The following is a 20,042-nucleotide window of genomic DNA, read 5'->3' as shown; positions in this document are numbered from 1 at the left end:
ATTTTGTTTCTACGTCTCTGTTTATCTAATTTGCTGTCCTTATATTTTTATTTTTTCCTCCTTTAATAACCTTTTTCAATTTTTTTATATGTCTACTTTTATCTGGTTTTCTGTCCCTATTTTTTCATTTTTTTCTCCTCTGCCTTGTGCCCTTTTGCTTTTAAAATTTTCTTTCTATGTCTAGTTTTATCAAGCTGCCTATCCCTATTTTTTACTTCTTTCTTCTTTGTCACATACCCTGTCACTTCTTAAATTTTCTTTGTCTCTTATTTTTTTTCTCTTTCCTTGGTTCATCCTGAGGTTTTAGAGCGTCTCCTCGGCACGCTTTTATCTCTGGAGTGTAATTCATACCCCTCTCGATTTGTCAGAACATCTCTCGGGTCATCCTCTTCCTCAGAGCAGTCTTTTTGTCCTCTCCTCCATCTCGCTCGCCTCCAATGGGTCAGCATCCCCCTTGCGACGTCAGTACTCTGTTCAAACCCCTTTCCGAGTACCTTTGTGCCCTCGAGCAGTCTTCTGTCTCTCCGGTCGCCTCAGCACCCCTCTATTTCTATCACGATGCTTCCTGCGAGCATCCTTGTGTTCCATGGCCAACTTTTAGTTCTGCAGCGGGCTTTGTGTCTTTCTTATTCAGAGATAACTCTCCCTCAGGCTTTTGCTTTGTGTCCCAGAGCCACCTTCTGTCTCTCTTTTGCTCTCGGCACCCTTCTCCTGTCATCGTACCTCCTGAGGCCTTCCTCATGATCCAGAGCCCTCTTTTGGTTCCGTAGCGCACTTTGCACCCTTATCGCTCGCTGAGAACCATTCCCAATGCCACCTTTCTTCTCCAGAACAGTCGGATTGTTCTCTGCGCTAACTAGGATACTCTGTTTGGTCCCTGGTCCCCTGAGGACATCTGTAGTCTGTTCAAATCCCCTCTGGACTTCATCATCATGTCCTCGAGCCTTCTTGTGTCTCAGAAGCCCTCTGCTACCGTCACAATGCCTCCCAGGTCTTAGATATTCCCTGTAGGACACTTTTAGCTCCATAAGCACCCTTTGGGCTCCTCGTGTCACAATTGTGCCTCTATTAAGATCTCCGTTTCCAAACTAGAGCATTCTTTTTTTTCTCTATGCCATTTAGGATACCTCCCAAGACCTGCCTTGTGCTCCACAGCATTTCGGTAACGCTTGACCTCCCTTTCGATCTCTTTTATTCCTCTGTGGTCCCAGTCACCTTGCCTCCCAAGACCTTCTTTGTGTCCCACGGTTCTGTTTTAGCTCTGTAGTGGCCTTTGATCCTCTCTAGTTACCTCGAACCCCGTTCTCGGGTTTGTTTGAGCTTCAGAGCACGTCCTGTGTGCCATCTAGGGTGCCTCCGTTTGGTTCCTGGCCTCCTGAGGACATCTGTAGTGTGTTCAGATCCCCTCCAGACTTATTTCTTGTGTCCCTTAGCCTTCTTTGGTCTCTCTGGCCCAGTTGGGACCCCTCCAATGGCGTCACGATACTTACTGATGCCTTCGAGATTGCCCTTAAAAAAAAAAGCACACTTTTAACTTTGTAGCCGACCTCACACCGCTCTCATTTCATCAGAAAAATTCCTGTGTCTGAATCTGTGACCCAGCCCAGTCATTCTGTCCTCTCTTTCTTCTAGCCGTGCCTCTATTCATTCCCTGGCCCTCTGAGGACACATTTACTCACTTTGCACCCCTTCTGGATTTGATCATTGTGTCCCTAATCCTTTTTCTATCTCTCTGGCTTGCTCAGGACATTTTTTCTCCCAGTCATGATGCCTCCTGAGACCTTCCTTGTGCTCCATGTGCATCTTGTAGCGCTTTGAGCAGTAGAGCTCTCATTTGTTTCTATACACTATCTAGGATTGCTGTGTTTAGTCCCTGGCCGCCCGGGACCATCTGTACTCTGCTCAGATGATCACCCGCATTTCTCTTTGTCGTCCCCAAACCTTCTTTTGTTTATCAGCCCCCCTCAACACCCCTTTCCTCACAGTCACTCTGCCTCCTGAGACCCTCATCGGCACCTCATAGCATTTTATCTCCCTTTTCATCTCTCTTGTTTCGTCAGAGCCTCCCATCTGTCTTTGCTATGCAGCGCTCACTTATCTTTCTGCCATAGAGGGCGTCTTCGTTCTGTTCCTCTTTCTCGGTCACCTGTAGTTTGCCTAGATGCCCTCCAGAGACTGCAAGGCCCTTGCTGTGTTTCCAAGCCTTTTTTTTTTTAACCTGCTCCCTCCTAATTCCTCTACTCTCTATAACAATGTCATCCGAGTCCTTTCTTGTAGTCTGCAGCACTCTCATAGCACTTTAGTTCCCTTTCGATTTTTTTTTTGTGTGCTTCACAATGCTCTTTTCTTACTCTATGCCATTTAGGATGCCTTCATTCAGTTTCCAGCCCCCTGATGACCTCTGTACTTTGTTGAAATCTGCTTCAGAGTTTCTCACTGTTACCTCTGAGCCTTCTTTGGTCTCTCAGGCCCCGTCAGTACTCTTGCACTCCCTTTGCCGAGCTCTCACGAGACATCCCCTATGCCCCAGAGCGCTGTTCTAGCACGGGAGCGCACTTTGCACCCCGTTTTTCACCTCAAACCCTTCCTGAGTCAGCATCTGATACCCTGGTAGGTCTTTCTGTCCTTTTGCCCGCTTTGGCGCACCTCCGTTCGTTCCCTGGTCCCCTGAGAACATCTGTAATTTGTTCAATTCGCTTTGGAGCTTGTTGCATTCCTGACACTTCTTTGGTGTCTCTGGACCCTTTGAGACCTCTCTAATTCCTGCGACAATGCCTCTTGTTCTGTCAGAACCTTTGCTGAAAACTTCACTGAAACCTTCTTTGTGCTTCACAGCAGTCTGTTTTCTGTTTTATAGTATGTTTCTGTTTGGCATCTGATACCCCAAGATGACTATTGTCAGCTCAAATATCCTTTTAGAGTTTTTCAGAGAAGGTGATAGCCTTCATCTATTGTGATGGACACATCTCCCGAGATTGTTTTTGTTGTGTTTTGCAACTTTTTTTTGTTTTAGCTACTTAAGTAATAATTAAGCTGTTTCATACAGCTTCTGATACATTTTTTGTATTTCTATGGTGTTTTCATGTTTTCTGTCCTTTGGGACTCATCTAGTTTTGTTAAGGAAGTTAGTTGGAGGCACTGTTGAGGTGATTCTGAATTATCAGTGATTTACACTAAATAATTTACTTTTTCACCAGAGATTTTTTTGAGTAGTGATTCTTATGGGATCTAATTATGCTTTGTCATGCAGTCCTATCCAGAACATAGTTCTGGTAGAAATTAGGTAACGTACATGGTCTTGCTAGAAATGAAATATAATCTCTTAACATTTTCTTTTTTTATAGGAAACTAACACACATAATTTTTGATGTTTTTATCATATTTTATAAGCTACTTTCCTGTGTAGCTTAGTGTACAATCTCTGTTTTTCTATCAACACCCCAGAAAAATGAAGTTTCATTTCTTACCCGGTCACATTGCTGATGCAATACATGTAGTTGTAGTAAAAGAGCAGGTATCATCATTTCCAATAAGGATCGCTTCCTCTGTTTGGTGCTTTGCACGCTGTAAACTTAAAGCAGATGAGAAAACTCTTTGTTGCTCCTCCAGCCACCTTTATTCTTTGTGGCAATTCGCCCCTCCCCTTTCCCAGGTGATTGTGGGAAGGGTTGTGGGCGGGGCCCGGGGTATATGAGCCACAGCCTCTGATCAGGGAGCCCATTCTGCTCCTGGGTTTCTTTGGGATTAGTGCTTTTCTGTGCATTCTATTGATTGTAGGTTTCAAATTAAGCTATTTGTGTTAATGTGTTTTTGTGGTTAAGAAAACAGATGTGTCTATTTGAGGTTAGGATTTCAAGACCAGTCAAGGTTCGGCAGAATATTTGGTAAAAAGTATGCTTGTATGCAGCTTGGTTTTTTTTTCAGGTTAGTAATTATACATTACATTAAATTTACATTCCCTGCTTAGAGGGAACAATATGGTTTGATAATATGGTAGGGTTTTTTTTGTAAGAGCATTGTTTTTTCCTGAAATTTCTGACATAATTGAACATGGTGTCTTAGTTGTTTTCCAGTTTTTCTGTATCCTGTGCAAGTTGTTTACATGATTTCTTCATAGTACTGGTGATGAGATTATGTGCTACAGTTTAAAGTGAGCATCTTACATGTATCTGTGCACATTATTTTAGCCTTTATCAAGAAAGCAGCAGAAACCTAAGGCATAGTGTCTTTTAGGCTTATTGCCTTTCTGGATTGGCCGCAGAGTACCTTGTTGTTCCTCAAATCTTTGCAGTTTCTGGCAGGTCTCTTGTAGATTATAAGCTTCATGATTTCAGTGAAGTTGCAGGTATGTAGCAGAGCCTGGAGTCTGTGGGAAGACAGAGGATAAGAAATGCTTGCTAAATACAGGTCAAAGGTTAGAAAAGCAGGTTTTGAGGAGTGGCTGACAGGGAGGGTTCAGGTGTGCAGATACATGGTAGGAGCTGTCAGGAAGGAGTGGAGTTCTTCACCTGATCTTTCAGGTAAACAGAAGGAGGTTCTTAAGTTTTGGGACCAGGGCATCTTTGGGAAAGGGAGCGGGGTTCTAAAGGTGTGACAGCACTTGCGAGCAGATAGTGTCATGGGCTGTGATTGGGGGGTGGTGAGGTCAATTGTTTGGGTTTTGTGCTTTTAGGGTCTTAGTGCTGCTTGAGTATCTAAGTCAGTCAAAGGGATTTATTAGTTTGTTTTGGTGGTGGTCCCTCTCTTTGGGAAAGCAGTGTATAACAGCTGTGTGCCTCTCTGCATTTTCCTGAGGTGGGCCTGGCATCAAAGATTATGGTTCCACCGTCACTGGAGTCGAACCAACTATCTGAGCAGGCGCCTGATGTGGCAGCTGACCCCGGAGGCGCAGCACGGGACGCGAGCGGAGCCATGTTAGCCTGCTGGGGGAAAGGATGAGTCTGGGATGTGGCCATTGGGGTAGGGGAAAGAAAAGGGAAGGGTGTCTCCTTCTTACAGGTATTAGTGTTTGTCTTTGCCTTGAACATGCTGATGTTGCTGACTCAGCCTGGAAGATAGGAGTGCAAAGCATGGATTGAGAAAGTTAGCAGAGCGAAGAAGTAAGGATGGGGAAGGTTCACTGTTCATTACGGGATTTGTATGCATCCAGTTGGCTTTGTTTTGTTGTTGCTGCAGATGCACAGTAGGGAGGCGGACACCAAAGGGAGGAGGCAAGCAGAGCGCCGTGAGAAGGTAGGCTGGCACGTGACGATGGAGGGAATGTGCTGTTACTAGTTATGTTAACTATGCGACTAGTTAAAGCTCTGTTTTGAAGGTCTAAAATTAGATGCGAAGTTGGATGTCTGCTCCTGAGCTTGTTGGGCAGGGTGGGCGATGAACACCAAACCATAGCAGCAGTTATTTTTGAGGTGTAGAATTGTTTGTGAGCGGGTGACCGTTTCCAGGCACAACGGTCACTTTGTGTCTCTGTTTTTCTAGGTACTATGGGCGATGTTGGCCATAACATCCGGTGTTAGACTGGGAGCGAGCAGAATGCTATGGCGCTTCTGAGGAGGGCGTTGTTGCATATGATGTTAGTGTTGACTGGTGCATCGGTGACTGATGGCACTCTGTGTTTGTAGATGAAGAGGATCTGGGTGATTGCAGGGTCATCCTAGGTAGCCTATGTGGTGTCTGTAAAGGATGGTTTCTGACGCCCAGCCCTCTGAAAGGCAAGTTGAGAGGCCAATAGTATCTTTGTGTGGGTGGTCAGTTGGGTGGGGGAAACCCAGGTGGGGCAGGCAGGGGGTTTAAAATCAGAGTAGCAGAGAAGGCGGTTTGACATGGGGCACATATGGGCAGACAGAAGGCGTGGGGTCCTTAGCACAAAACATGAGCATCTGCCGGGCAGGGCAGTGCCAGCCTTAGTGTTATTGTGTAGTTTTTGTAGTCTGTTTTCTGTGTCCCATATGATATCTTAATCAAGTCTTGATGTCTCCGTTGTCCCATGTGCGTGGCGGGCGCATCGGTAGCAATACCGAGGGTCTCGCGAGCCTCTGCTCATCAGAGTAATGCTAACTGAGCGTGTCCTTTCTTGCATTTTAAGTCTGATAGATGGATCTATCTTGAGTGTATCGCATATCAGAAGTTTATGGACGGTCATCTTTTTGTGGTGGTGATTAAGGTGGTGTCAGCATCAGTGCTCAAGAGCGGTCTGTTTTCCCCGATCCCTTTTCTGGGACTGCTTCCCTGTGTCTTTATGTTCTTAGGTGTTAAAGCCTGGCTTCTCGTGCATCCATCGTCCAAGTTGCAGACTTAGATTTTTATGATGGGTGATGGAGTCTGAATTTTCTGGGGCTGCCGTAGATTGTTTGTTGCAGCCCCGACTGTCTTGTAGCCTGATGGCATCTGTGGGCCGGAGTTGCTTTTCTTGCCGAGACTGTTTTGGTGAAGGCTGTAAAGCCGGTATCAGAGCCAGTAGCCCTTGGCAGCAGGCGACAACAGTAATTTGCTTAGTGTTTTGCGGGTGCCTAGGGGATGACTGGAGCCATCTGGGAGTGGCAGCTAAAGTGCTAGTCGAGCAGATAAAATCTCAAAGGTGTTAAAGCATGTCTGCTTGATAGATATATGTTGTTTAATGGAAGGCTGCAGTTGGACTCTAGATGGTGTTCCTAAATAGAAACAAGATCTCTGGAAATGTTAAGCTATTGCTCTGCATCCTGGTGCGTCATTCAATGTTACTGTTTATGCAGGTGGAGAGGGACGAGCCGCACACCACGGGGTGACGGAGGAGAGCGGAGCGCTGTAAGAAGATGGGTCGGCCTGTGGTGTCAGAGGCAAGATTTGACTGGTGGCTATACAACTAGAATGTGGTTTAGCTTTTTGGTTTTGTTCTGAAGGTGTGAAGCGACGTGGGATATAGGCACTGGAGCTGAGTCAGGCATAGTAAGCAATGAGTAGTGGGCTGAAGTAGCTGTTAGTTGTCAGATGTCATATTGTTAGTTAAGTCATAAGTGTCCCTAATTGTTTCACTTCCACAGGTGGTACCTGCATCTCAATACAGCAGTCTGAAAATGGCAGAGGCAGCGCAGGCAACTGGCTGAGGTAAAGGTGCGGGAGATGCGTATGGGTGCGTGTGCGCTCTTGTCTTGGGCAGTATCTCAGCATGTGTCATTGAGTTTTATTTTGGCAGGTGATGCACTTAGGGTCAGAGGAGCAAAACAGCACCTTGACAAGCGGTCCCAGAAAGCGAGGTGAGAGTCAGCCGGGTTGGCATCTGAGAGCGAAGTATCCTGCAGCAATTAAGCGAAGCTTTCACCTTCAGTTTTGTAGGTGCTGTGCGGGCTGCCTTTAGAATTGCGTAAGGATTTGAGGTGAGATGGGTAGTAGAGAGGAGGAGCACGGGACAGGTGATGTCTCACAAGCAGAATGGTATTTTTGTCTTTTGCAATCTTAGGTGCCACAAGTAATGTCAGCCGCAGCCTTGGACTCTGGAATTGGCGGGGAGCGGGCGAGCGGAGCCCCATGATGTGACTGAGAATGAGGGTGTTATGCAAGATGTTGGCGTCTACAGTCATGATCCTTACTGCTGGTGTACTACAAAGCTAAGTTGGGGCTCCAGTGCTGGAGAGGGATTGCGGGAGCAAGGGGATGGGGTTGGCGATTGCCTGAAGGGTTTTTACAGGTAGTGTAGGGCCGGGGCCTGTCCGGGCAGTGTCCCTTTTGGGCAGGTAAAGGGAGGCAGCTCCTCTTGGGCGTGATGCTAGAGTGTGCTGGGCAGGGCGGTTCCAGCCTGTATGTGTTGTGTCATTTGTGTGGTCTGTCTTCTGTGTCTTAGGCCTTCCTTGGGTCTCGACGCCCACGTTACTCTTTGCGCCTGAGGAGCACGGCATGTGCCTGGGGCGCCATCTCTAGGGTCCCAAACACCTGTACTCATTGGCATAGCGTCCATCGGGTGCTTGTTTTCTTGTGTGACGAGCTTAAAGCGCGCATCTGTCTGGTTTCTTGGGAGTTTCCGCACGGCCCTCTTCTGCGGCGTCCCTCCCGGCTGCATGAGCCGCTCCGCTCTCTACGCGTTCATTTTTCATGGACTCGGGTTTCTTCCCCGCATCCTTAAGTTCTTAGGTCTCGCCGGCCGGCTTCTTGCGTGTACATCCTATTAGTTCTGAGAGTAACTTCTCGTCGTGGGCCATGATGTTCTGCTCTTTCTCTGAGGTTGCCGTAGAGCCGCCTCATGTCACCGTCACAGTCCTGATGGTCATCTTGCCTGATGGCGTCTTCTGTCCGGGTGTCTGTCTTCTCGCCGAGAGTTTTCTCTTGGCTTTGAGGTGCATCGTTTGTAGTGTTCCATGCAGTGTCAGTGTGTGCTTGTGTGTGTTTGGCTTGGAGCCGCCCTGCCCGGGGGCGTAGAGTCAGGGGTAGGTGGAATAGCCATAGGAGTTTGTGGTCAGTATGTTGGTATGCCTAGATGGTGGGCGCAAAGGTCGTATGGCCGTCTCAGACGCAGTAGCTGTTGGCGGGTTGTGTGGTCAGCTCTTTCAACAGTGTTTTATGGGGATGAGCCCAGGTGAGCGGGAGGGGCTCTTCAGGGGTAATAAAGCGATAAAATCTGAAAGGCTTGTACGGGTGGGGCTTAAAGGTTGTGGGTTGGTGTGGGTTTTTTTAGTGGCGGGATGTATAGTGGGATTCTAGATGGTGTTCCTAAATGGAAAGGAGACCTCTGGACTTGTTCCCCTATCACTCTGCAACCGGGTGACTAGTTTGACACTTTTGTTTTTGCAGATGCAGAGGGACCAGCTGCCCGGCAAAGGGCGATGGAGGAGAAGGGGGGTGGATCGCCGTAAGAAGGTGGGTTGGTGTGTCGTATTAGAGGGAAGATGTGACTGGTGGCTATACGATTAATTTATGGTTTTGTGTTTTTGTTTTTTTTTTCCTTTTTTAATTTGAAGGTGCAAATCGACGAGTGATGTGGGATATGGGCATGGGAGCTGACTTGGGCGGGGTGAGCAGGTGAGCACTGATTGGTGGGCTGAAGTAGTGGTTATTTTTCAGGTGTTGAATTGTTGGTGAAGTCATAAGCAACCCACGTTGTTTGGGCCTTACAGGTGGTGCACCAACCTTGGCGTGGTGCCCCAAGCTGATGGAGGCCAGGGGCGGTGAGCTGTTCAGGTAAAGGAGTGCAAGACAGGGATTGGTGCAGGTGGGCTGCGGTTTTGGGCTGTATCTCCTCATGTGCCTTTTTGCTTGGTTTTTTTTGCAGGTGTGCTCTATGGGGCCCCGCTGCTGCCAAGAGGTCTGAGCAGGTGAGGCAGTTGTGGGCCGGGTCGGTGTCTGATGGGTAAGTATTGTATGGCGACTCATTGCAGAGTTTTGCTCTGGTTTTGCAGGTCCTGTTCGGGCTGCCTTTGGCATTGGAGGAGCATTTGAGGTGAGCTGGGTAGTACAGGGGAGGAGCGTGGGGCTGGTGATTTCTGGCAAGCACAATGGTAACTTTTTGTCGGTATCCTAGGCGTCAGAAGCGACAACGGCCGCGGCGTCCGACTCTGGAATCGTCGGGGAGCGGGTGAGCGGAACCCCATGGCGTGTCTGAGGTGGGGGATGTTGTGGGAAGGGTCCCTGTGGGTTGATGTGCTGCTGACTGATGGCAGTGTTACGTGTGGATTGGCTTGTCTTTGCAGATGATGAAGAGGAACCTGGATTCATCCAGTGGGCTGGCTGTGGTTTCCCTTGTTGAGGATGGGTTCAGACTTCTGACCCTCCTAAAGCTAAGTTGGGGCACCGGCATGGCACCAAGGGAGGGCGGAGACCGGGTTGGCGATTGCCTGAAGGGGTTTTAAAGATAGTGTAGGGCAGGGGGCTGTCCAGGGACAGTCCCCCTTGGGCAGTTAAAGGGAGCAGGTTACTTATCAGCATGATGTTAGCGTGAACCGGGCAGAGCAGTTCCAGCCTGTGTCTGTTGTTGTGTAGTTTGTGTGGTCTGTCTTCTGTGTCTTAAACATTCCTGGGTCTCAACGTCCTAATTGCTCTTTGCACTCAAGGGGCACAGCATGTGCCTCGGCCACTATCCCTAGGGTCTCAAACGCCCATACTCATCGGCATAGTGCTCATCAGTCTTTTTTCTTGCGTCAAGCTTAAAGCATGGATCATTCTTGTGTCTTGAAGTTTCCGGATGGTCATCTTTTGCGGCATCCTTCCCGGCTGTGTGAGCGGCTCTGCTCTCTAGACATCCATTTTTGCAGACTGGGATTGTTTCCCTGCATCCTTACGTTCTCAAGTCTTGAGGCCAGGCTTCTTGTGTGTACATCCTCTCAGTTTTGAAAGCAACTCCTTGTCACAGGCCATGATGTTCCACTCTTTCTGTGGTGTTGCCATAGAGCATCCTCACGTCACAGCCCTGCAGGTCTTCTTGCCTGACAGCGTCTTCCGTTTAGGTGTCACTCTTCTTGCCAAGAGTTTTCTCTCCTCTTTGAGGCGCATTGTTTGTAGGGTTCTGTATAGTGTTGGTCTGTGCATGTGTGTGTTTGGCTTGGAGCAGCCCTGCCTGGAGGTGTAGAGTCAGGGGGAGGTGGAATAGCCATAAGAGTCAGTGGTTAATATGTTGATATGCCTAGACCGTTGAGGCAAAGGTTGCACAGTCATCTCGGATCGAGTAGCCATCAGCAGGTTGTGTGGACAGCTCTTTCAATGGTGTTTTATGGGGAAGAGCAGAGCCGTGTGGGAGAGGCTGGTCAGGGGTAGTAAAGCAGATTGAATCTCCAAGGTGTTAATGCTTATATGTTTGGGCCTTAAAGGTTGTGGGTTGTTTGGGTGTGGTTTTTTTAACAGCAGGATGTATTGTTGGATTCTTAATGGTATTCCTAAATAGAAAGATGACTTCTGGAATTGTTAAGCTATTGCTCTGCAACTGGGTGACTTCTTCGACGTTATTGCTTTTTCAGATGCAGCGGGACAAGCCACGCACCAAAGGGTGACGTAGGAGAGGCAAGTGGAGCGCCGTAAGAAGGTGGGTTGTTGCATGGTATTAGCGGGACGATGTGACTGGTGGCTGTATGACTACATTATGGTGTGGTTTTCTTTTATTTGAAGGGTGCAAAGGGAGGAGGAATGTGGAATACAGGCACTGGAGCTGACTCGGGCAAGGTGAGTGGTGATTGGTGGGCTTAAGTAGCGGTTATTTTTCAGGTGTCGTACTGCTGGTGAAGTTATAAGCAACCCATGTTGTTTGGGTCTTACAGGTGGTGCACAAACCTTAACATGGCAACCGAAGCTGATGGGGGCTAGGTGGGTGAGCTGTTAAGGTAAAGGAGCGCGAGATGTGTATCGGTGTGGGCAGGCTGCGGTTTTGGGCAGTATCTCAGCATGTGCCTTTTGGCTTGGGTTTCTGCAGGTGCCGCACGCAGGCTCGGAGGGGCGACGCTGCTGCATGCTGACGAGGGGTCCGAGAAGGTGGGGTGGTTGTGGGCCGGGTTGGCGTCTAATAGCAAAGTATTGCATGGCAACTCAGTGAAGTGTTTCTCTGTGATCTTGCAGGTGCTGTGCGGGCTGCCTTTGGAATTGGATGAGCATTTGAGGTGAGCTGGGCGGTAGAGAGGAGGAGCGTGGTACTGGTGATTTCTCATAAATGCAATGTTAACTTTGTGTGTCTTGATATTTTAGGTGCCACAAGTAATGGTGGCCGCAGCATCCGACTCTGGAATTGGCGTGGAGCAGGCAAGTTCAATGCCATGGCTCTTGTGAGGATGAGGGTGTTGTGGAAGAGAGCGGCATCTATTGTCATGGTGCTTACTGCTGGTATGCTGTTTTGTAGTTGTTGTTTTTTTTTTTCTTCAGATACTGAAGAGGAACCTGGTGATTGCAGGAAAATATCAGCTAGCCAATGTGTTTTTTGTCAAGGATGGATTCAGACCCCCAGCCCTCTGAAAGCTAAGTTGAGGGACGATGGCTGGGGAGGGGGCAAGGAGACAAGGTTGGCAAGTGCAGGGAGGTGCATTTAAAGTTTATGTAGGGCAAAGGGCTGTCCAGGAGCAGTCCCCTTTGGGCATTTAAAAGGAGCGGGTTACTCTTCAGCATGAGGCTAGGGCAGGGCAGTTCCAGCCTGTGTCTGTTGTTGTGTAGTTTGTGTGGTCTGTCTTCTGTGTCTTAGGCCTTCCACAGGTCTTGATGTCCTCTTTGTGCTTGAGGAGCACAGCACACGTGTCTGGCGCCATCTCTAGGATCTTGAACGCCTGTACTCATTGGCATAGCGCCAATCAGGCACTTTTTCCTTGTGTTATAAGCTTAAAGCATGGATTGGTCTTGTGTCTCGGAAAGTTCTGGACGGTCATCTCTTGCAGCATCTTCCCCGGCTGTGTAAGCAGCTCTGCTCTCTAGCTGCCTGTTTTCACGGACTGAGATTTCTTCCCTGCATCCTTACATTCTCAGGTCTTGAGGCCAGGCTTCTTGTGTGTACATCGTCTCTGTTTAGAGAATAACTTCTTGTCATGGGCCATGATGTTCTACTCTTTCTGGGGTTGCCACAGAGCCGCTTCACATCACTGTCATGGTCCCATGCATTGTCTTGCCAAATGGCGTCTTCCATTCAGGTGTTATTCTTCTTGCCGAGAGTTTTCTCTCCTCTTTGAGGCGCATAGTTTTTAGGGTTCCATGTAGCATTGGTCTGTGCATGTGTGTGTGTGTGGCTTGGAGCTGCCCTGCCTGGGGGTGTAGAGTCAGGGGGAGGTGGAATAGCCATAAGAGTCTATGGTTAATACGTTGATATGCCTAGACCGTTGAGGCAACGGTTATACAGTTATCTAGGACTCAGTGGCTGTTGGCAGGCTGTGTGGACAGCTCTTTCGATAATGTTTTATGGGGATGAGCTGAGCCATGTGGGAGGTGCTGTTCAGGGGTAGTGAAGGAAATTGAATCTCAAAGGCGTTAAGGCTTGTATGTGTACGGCTTAATGTTTGATTTCTAAAATTTGTTTAATGGCAGGAAGTATAGTTGGATTCTAGATGGTATTCCTACATGGAAACAAGTCCTCTGCAATTGTTAAGCTATCACTCTGCGTCCCGGTGACTCATTCAATATTGTTTTTGCAGATGCAGAGGGACGAGCAGAGCACTAGAAGAAGGAGGGTTGGTAGGTGTTATTAGAGGGAAGATGCAACTGCTGGCTATATGACTACAATATGGTATTTCTGTTTTTCAATTTGAAGGGGCAAAGCGATGAGCTATGTGGGATATGGGCCGAGCTGAGTTGGCCAAGGTGGGTGATGATTGGTGGGCTGAAGTAGCGGTTATGTTTCAGGTGTTGTATTGCTGGTGAAGTTGTAAGCAACCCTTGTTTGTGTTTTACAGGTGGTGCACAAGCTTCAATGTGGCAACCCAAAATGATGGAGGCTGGACAGCTAGTGGCCAAGGTCAATGAGAGGGTGATAGGAAACACTATGGGCAGGCTGCAGTTTTGGGCAGTATCTCAGCATGTGCTTTTTCGCTTGGGTTTTTTAGGTGCTGCACGCAGGCTCGAAGGGGCGATGCTGCCACATGCTGATGAAAGGGCCTGAGAAGGTGAGGCGGTTGTGGGCTGGCTTGGTGTCTAATAGCCAAGTGTTACATGGCAACTCAGTGAAGTGTTTCTCTGTGGCTTTGCAGGTGCTGTGCGGGCCGCCTTTGGAATTGGATAAGCATTTGAGGTGAGCTGGGTAGTAGAGAGGAGGAGCATGGGACTGGTGATTTCTCACAAATGCAATGTTAACTTTGTGTGTCTTGGTATCTTAGGTGTCAGAAGTAATGGTGGCCGCAGCATCCGACTCTGGAATTGGCGAGGAGCATGCAAGTTCAATGCCACGGCTCTTGTGAGGATGAGGGTGTTGTTAAAGAGAGCGGCATCTACTGTTATGATGCTTACTGTTGGTATGCTGTTTTGTAGGTTTTTTTCTTCAGATACTGAAGAGGAACCTGGTGACTGCAGGAAAATATCAGCTAGCCAATGTGTTTTTTGTCAAGGATGGATTCAGACCCCCAGCCCTCTGAAAGCTAAGTTGAGGGACGATGGCTGGGGAGGGAGCAAGGAGACAAGTTTGGCAACTGCAGGAAGCTGCATTTAAAGTTACTTAGGGCAAAGGGGGCTGTCCAGGGACTGTCCCCCTTGAGCAGATAAAGGGAGCAGGTTACTTATCAGCATGATGTTAGTGTGTGCTGGGCAGGGCAGTTCCAGCCTGTGTCTGTTGTTGTGTAGTTTGTGTGGTCTGTCTTCTGTGTCTTTGGCCTTCTGCAGGTCTCTGTCCTCTTTGCGCTCGAGGAGCACAGCACACGCCTCAAGCGCCATCCCTAGGATCTCGAATGCCTGTGCGCGTCGGCGTAGCGCCAATAGGGCGCTTTTTCCTTGCGTTACAAGCTGAAAGCGTGGATCTGTCTCATGTCTCAAAGTTTCCGGATGGTCATCTTTTGCGGCATCCTTCCCGGCTGTGTGAGCAGCTCTGCTCTATAGCCATATGTTTTCATGGACTGGGATTGTTTCCCTGCATCTTTACGTTCTCAGGTCTTGAGGCCAGGCTTCTTGTGTGTACATCCTCTCAGTTTTGAGAGCAACTCCTTGTCATGGCTCATGACGCTCTACTCTCTCTGGGGTTGCCACAGAGCCTCCTCACGTCACCGTCACAGTCCCGCAGGTCTTCTTGCCTGATGATGTCTTCCGTCTGGGTCTCATTCTTCTTGCCGAGATTTTTCTCTCATCTTTGAGGCATGCAGTTTAGTGTTGTGTAGTGTTGGTCTGTGCACATGTGTGGCTTGGAGCAGCCCTGCCCGGGGTTGTAGGGTCAGGTATAGGTGGAATAGCCATAAGAGTCTATAGTTAATATGTTGATGTGCCTAGACCATTGAGGCAAGGGTTGTACAGTCATCTAGGACTCAGTAGCTGTTGGCAGGCTGTGTGGACAGCTCTTTTAATGATGTCTTATGGTGATGAGCTGAGCCATGTGGGAATGGCTGTTCAGGGCTAGTGAAGCAGATTGAGTCTCAAAGGTGTTAAGGCTTGTATGTGTAGGGGTAAATGTTTAACTTCTAAATTTTGTTTAATGACAGTATGTACAGTTGGATTCTAGATAGTATTCCTACGTTGAAACAAGTTCTCTGGAATTGTTAAGCTATTGCTCCGCATCTGGGTGACTCATTTAATATTGTTTTTGCAGATGTAGAAGGACGAGCTGTGCAGGGTGATGGTCAAGACGTGAGCGGAGCACTAGAAGAAGGTGGGTTGGTGGGTGGTATTAGACGGAAGATGTGACTGGTGGCTATATGACTACATTATGGTATTTATATCTTTCTTTTAATTTGAAGGTGCAAAGGGAGGAGCAACGTGGGATATGGGCACTGGAGCTGACTCTGGCAAGGTGAGTGGTGATTGGTGGGCTTAAGTAGCGGTTATTTTTCAGGTGTTGTACTGCTGGTGAAGTTACAAGCAACCCATGTTTTTCGGGTCTACAGGTGGTGCACAAACCTTAACATGGCAACCGAAGCTGATGGGGGCTGGGTGGGTGAGCTGTCAAGGTAAAGGAGTGAGAGACACGTATTGGTGTGGGCAGGCTGCAGTTTTGGGCAGTATCTCAGCATGTGCCTTTTTGCTTGGGTTTTTGCAGGTACTTCACGCAGGCTCGTAGAGGCACCACCGCTGTTTGCTGACAAGGGGCCTGAGAAGGTGAGGCAGTTGTGGGTGGGGTTGGTGTCTAATAGCAAAGTATTACATAGCAACTCCGTCATGCTTCTCCGTGATCTTGCAGGCGCTGTGCGGGCTGCCTTTGGAATTGGATGAGAGTTTGAGGTGAGCTGGGTAGCAGAGAGGAGGAGCGTGGGACTGGTGATTTCGTGTCTCTTAGTATCATATGTACCGCAAATGATGACAGCCCCAGCGTCTGATACTAGAATTGGCGTGGAGCAGGCGAGTGGAATGCCATGGCATATCTGAGATGAGGGATGTTGGAGGAAAGGTTCGTGTTGAGCCATGTGATGCTGACAGACGGCATTGTTGTGCATGCACTGGTGTTTGTGTTTTGCAGATGAAGAGGAACCTGGCGATTGCAGGATTAATGCAGTGGGCTGACTGGTTTTTCATGTTGAGGATGGATTCAGACTCCTGGCCATCTGAAAGCTAAGTTGAGGCACTGGGGCTGGAGAGGGATCGGCGGGAGGTAGTGGATAAGGCTTAGTAGGCAAGGTTGGCAATTGCATGAAGGGGTTTTAAAGATAGTGTAGGGCAGGGGGCTGTACAGGAACAGTCTGCTTTGGGCAGTTAAAGGGAGCTGGCTACTCTTCACTATGATGCTGGGTAGGGCAGTTCCAGCCTGTGTCTGTTGTTGTGTAGTTTGTGTGGTCTGTCTTCTGTGTCTTAGGCCTTCCTCAGGTCTTGATGTCCTCATTGCTGGTGGCGCTTGAGGGGCACAGGTGCCATCCCTAAGGTCTCGAATGCTTCCACTCATCAGCATAGCACTTGAGAGGCACTTCTTTTCTTGCATTACAAGCTGAAAGCGTGGATCGGTTTTGTGTCTCGAAGTTTCCAGACGGTCATCTTTTGCGGCATCCTTCCCGGCTGCGTGAGCAGCTCTTCTCTCTAGCCGTCCGTTTTCATGGACTGGGATTTCTTCCCTGCATCCTTAGGCTCTTAGGTCTTGGCCAGGCTTCTTGCTTGTACATCCTCTCAGTTTTGAGAGTATCTTCTTGTCACGGGCCGTGAGGTTCTGCTCCTTTTTCTGGGGTTGCCCCAGAGCCTTCTCATGTCACCGTTATGGTCCCACAGGTCGTCTTGCCTGACAGCGTCTTCTATCTGGGTGTCATTCTTGCCGAGAGTTTTCTCTCCTCTTTGAGGTCCATTTTTTGTAGGGTTCCATGTAGTGTCAGTCTGTGCGTGTGTGTGTTTGGCTTGGAGCTGCCCTGCCTGGGGGGTGTAGAGTCAGGGGGAGGTGGAATAGCTGTAAGAGTCTATGGTTAATACGTTGATATGCCTAGACCGTTGAGGCAAAGGTTGCACAGTCATCTCGGATCGAGTAGCCATCAGCAGGTTGTGTGGACAGCTCTTTCAGTGGTGTTTCATGGGGAGGAGCAGAGCCTGTGGGAGGGGCTGGTCAGGGGTAGTAAAGCAGATTGAATCTCCAAGGTGTTAATGCTTATATGTTTGGGCCTTAAAGGTTGTGGGTTGTTTGGGTGTGGTTTTTTTTTTAACGGCAGGATGTATTGTTGGATTCTTAATGGTATTCCTAAATAGAAAGACGACTTCTGGAATTGTTAAGCTATTGCTCTGCAACTGGGTGACTTCTTCGACGTTATTGCTTTTTCAGATGCAGCGGGACAAGCCACGCACCAAAGGATGACGTAGGAGAGGCGAGTGGAGCGCCGTAAGAAGGTGGGTTGTTGCATGGTATTAGCGGGACGATGTGACTGGTGGCTGTATGACTACATTATGGTAATTTTTTTAATTTGAAGGTGCAAAAGGAGGAGTAACGTGGGATACGGGCACTGGAGCTGACTCGGGCAAGGTGAGTGGTGATTGGTGGGCTTAAGTAGCGGTTATTTTTCAGGTGTCGTACTGCTGGTGAAGTTATAAGCAAGCCTTGTTGTTTGGGTCTTACAGGTGGTGCACAAACCTCAACATGGCAACCAAAGGTGACGGAGGCCGGGTGGGTGAGCTGTTAAGGTAAAGGAGCGCGAGACGTGTATCGGTGTGGGCAGGCTGCGGTTTTGGGCAGTATCTCAGCATGTGCCTTTTGGCTTGGGTTTCTGCAGGTGCCGCACGCAGGCTCGGAGGGGCGACGCTGCCGCATGCTGACGAGGGGTCCGAGAAGGTGGGGTGGTTGTGGGCCGGGTTGGCGTCTAATAGCGAAGTATTACATGGCAACTGAAGTGTTTCTTTGTGGTTTTGCAGGTGTCGAGCTGGCCGCCTTTGGAACTAGAGGAGCGTTTGAGGTGAGCTGGGTAGTAGAGTGGAGGAGCATGGGGCTAGGGGTTTCTGGCAAGTGCAACGGTAATTTTGTGTCTCTTGGTATCCTAGGCATCAGAAGCGATGACAGCTGCAGCGTCTGAGTCTGGTGTTGGTGTGGAGCAGGTGAGTGGAATGCAATGGTGTGTCTCAGGTGGGGGATGTTGTGGGAAAGGTCCATGTTGACTGATGTGACACTGACTGGTGGCACTGTTGTGCATGCATTGTTTGTTGTTATTTTTTTGCAGATGGTGAAGAGGAACCTGGTGACTGCAGGGTTGACCCAGTGGGCTGATGGTGGTTTTTCCTTGTAGAGAACGGCTTCAGATTCCTGGCCCTCTAAAAGCTAAGTTGAGGCGCTGGCGCTGGAGGTGGGTTGAGGGAGGGAGGGGACCAGGTTGGCAATTGCATGAAGGGGTTTTAAAGATAGTGTAGGGCAGGGGGCTGTCCAGGAACTGTCCCCCTTGGGCAGTTAAAGGGAGCGGGTTACTCATCAGCGTGATGCTAGCGTGAGCCGGGCAGGGCAGTTCCAGCCTGTGTCTGTTGTTGTGTAGTTTGTGTGGTCTGTCTTCTGTGTCTTAGGCCTTCCTCAGGTCTCAATGTCCTCTTTGCGCTGAAGGAGCACAGCATGCACCTCGGGTGCCATCCCTAGGATCTTGACTATCTGTACTCATCGGTGTAGCACCAATCGGATGCCGCTTCTTTTGCGTTACAAGCTTAAAGTGTGGATTGGTCCTGCGTCTCAGAACTTTCCGGACACTCCTCTTTTGCGGCATCCTTCTTGGCTGCGGGAGCAGCTCTGCTCTCTAGATGTCCATTTTTGCAGACTGGGATTGTTTCCCTGCATCCTTACATTTTTAGGTCTTGAGGCCAGGCTTCTCGTGCATCCATCCTCTCAGTTTTGAGAGCAACTGCTTGTCATGGGCCGTGAGGTTTACTCCTTTTTCTGGGGTTGCCCCAGAGCCTCCTTGCATCACTGTCACGGTCCCATGCATCGTCTTGCCGGAACGGTGTCTTCCGTTTGGGTGTCGTCATTCTTGCCGAGAGTTTTCTCTCCTCTTTGGGGCGCATTGTTTGTAGGGTTCTGTATAGCGTTGGTCTGTGCCTGTGTGTGTTTGGCTTGGAGCTGTCCTGCCTGGGGCTGTAGAGTCAGGGGGAGGTGGAATAGCCATAAGAGTCTGTGCTTAATGCGTTGATATGCCTAGACCGTTGAGGCAAAGGTTGCACAGTCATCTCAGATGGAGTAGCCATCAGCAGGTTGTGTGGACAGCTCTTTCAGTGGTGTTTAATGGGGAGGAGCAGAGCCGTGTGGGAGGGGCTGGTCAGGGGTAGTAAAGCAGATTGAATCTCCAAGGTGTTAATGCTTATATGTTTGGGCCTTAAAGGTTGTGGGTTGTTTGGGTGTGGTTTTTTTAACAGCAGGATGTATTGTTGGATTCTTAATGGTATTACTAAATGGAAGGATGACTTCTGGAATTGTTAAGCTATTGCTCTGCAACTGGGTGACTTCTTCGACGTTATTGCTTTTTCAGATGCAGCGGGACAAGCCACGCACCAAAGGGTGACGTAGGAGAGGCGAGTGGAGCGCCGTAAGAAGGTGGGTTGTTGCATGGTATTAGCGGGACGATGTGACTGGTGGCTGTATGACTACATTATGGTAATTTTTTTAATTTGAAGGTGCAAAAGGAGGAGTAACGTGGGAGGATACGGGCACTGGAGCTGACTCGGGCAAGGTGAGTGGTGATTGGTGGGCTTAAGTAGCGGTTATTTTTCAGGTGTCGTACTGCTGGTGAAGTTATAAGCAACTCGTGTTGTTTGGGTCTTACAGGTGGTGCACAAACCTCAACATGGCAACCAAAGGTGACGGAGGCCGGGTGGGTGAGCTGTTAAGGTAAAGGAGCGCGAGACGTGTATCGGTGTGGGCAGGCTGCGGTTTTGGGCAGTATCTCAGCATGTGCCTTTTGGCTTGGGTTTCTGCAGGTGCCGCACGCAGGCTCGGAGGGGCGACGCTGCCGCATGCTGACGAGGGGTCCGAGAAGGTGGGGTGGTTGTGGGCCGGGTGGGTGTCTAATAGCGAAGTATTACATGGCAACTGAAGTGTTTCTTTGTGGTTTTGC

The 20,042-nt window shown here is 49.0% G+C and overlaps 1 long non-coding RNA gene across 1 annotated transcript; it reads left to right on the top strand.

The window, feature by feature from the left end:
- The first annotated feature begins 10,924 nt into the window (after window positions 1-10,924).
- On the top strand, window positions 10,925-15,509 carry LOC142077249 (uncharacterized). Its single transcript, XR_012671658.1, has 3 exons — window positions 10,925-10,981; window positions 15,305-15,349; window positions 15,444-15,509. It is a non-coding gene; the product is annotated as an uncharacterized LOC142077249 (long non-coding RNA).
- The last annotated feature ends 4,533 nt before the right edge of the window (window positions 15,510-20,042 follow it).

The sequence above is a fragment of the Calonectris borealis genome, unplaced genomic scaffold (assembly GCF_964195595.1).
Source record: "Calonectris borealis unplaced genomic scaffold, bCalBor7.hap1.2 HAP1_SCAFFOLD_185, whole genome shotgun sequence".
In the NCBI taxonomy this organism is placed as follows: Eukaryota; Metazoa; Chordata; class Aves; order Procellariiformes; family Procellariidae; genus Calonectris; species Calonectris borealis.
This window is presented reverse-complemented; position numbering and strand designations above follow the sequence as displayed.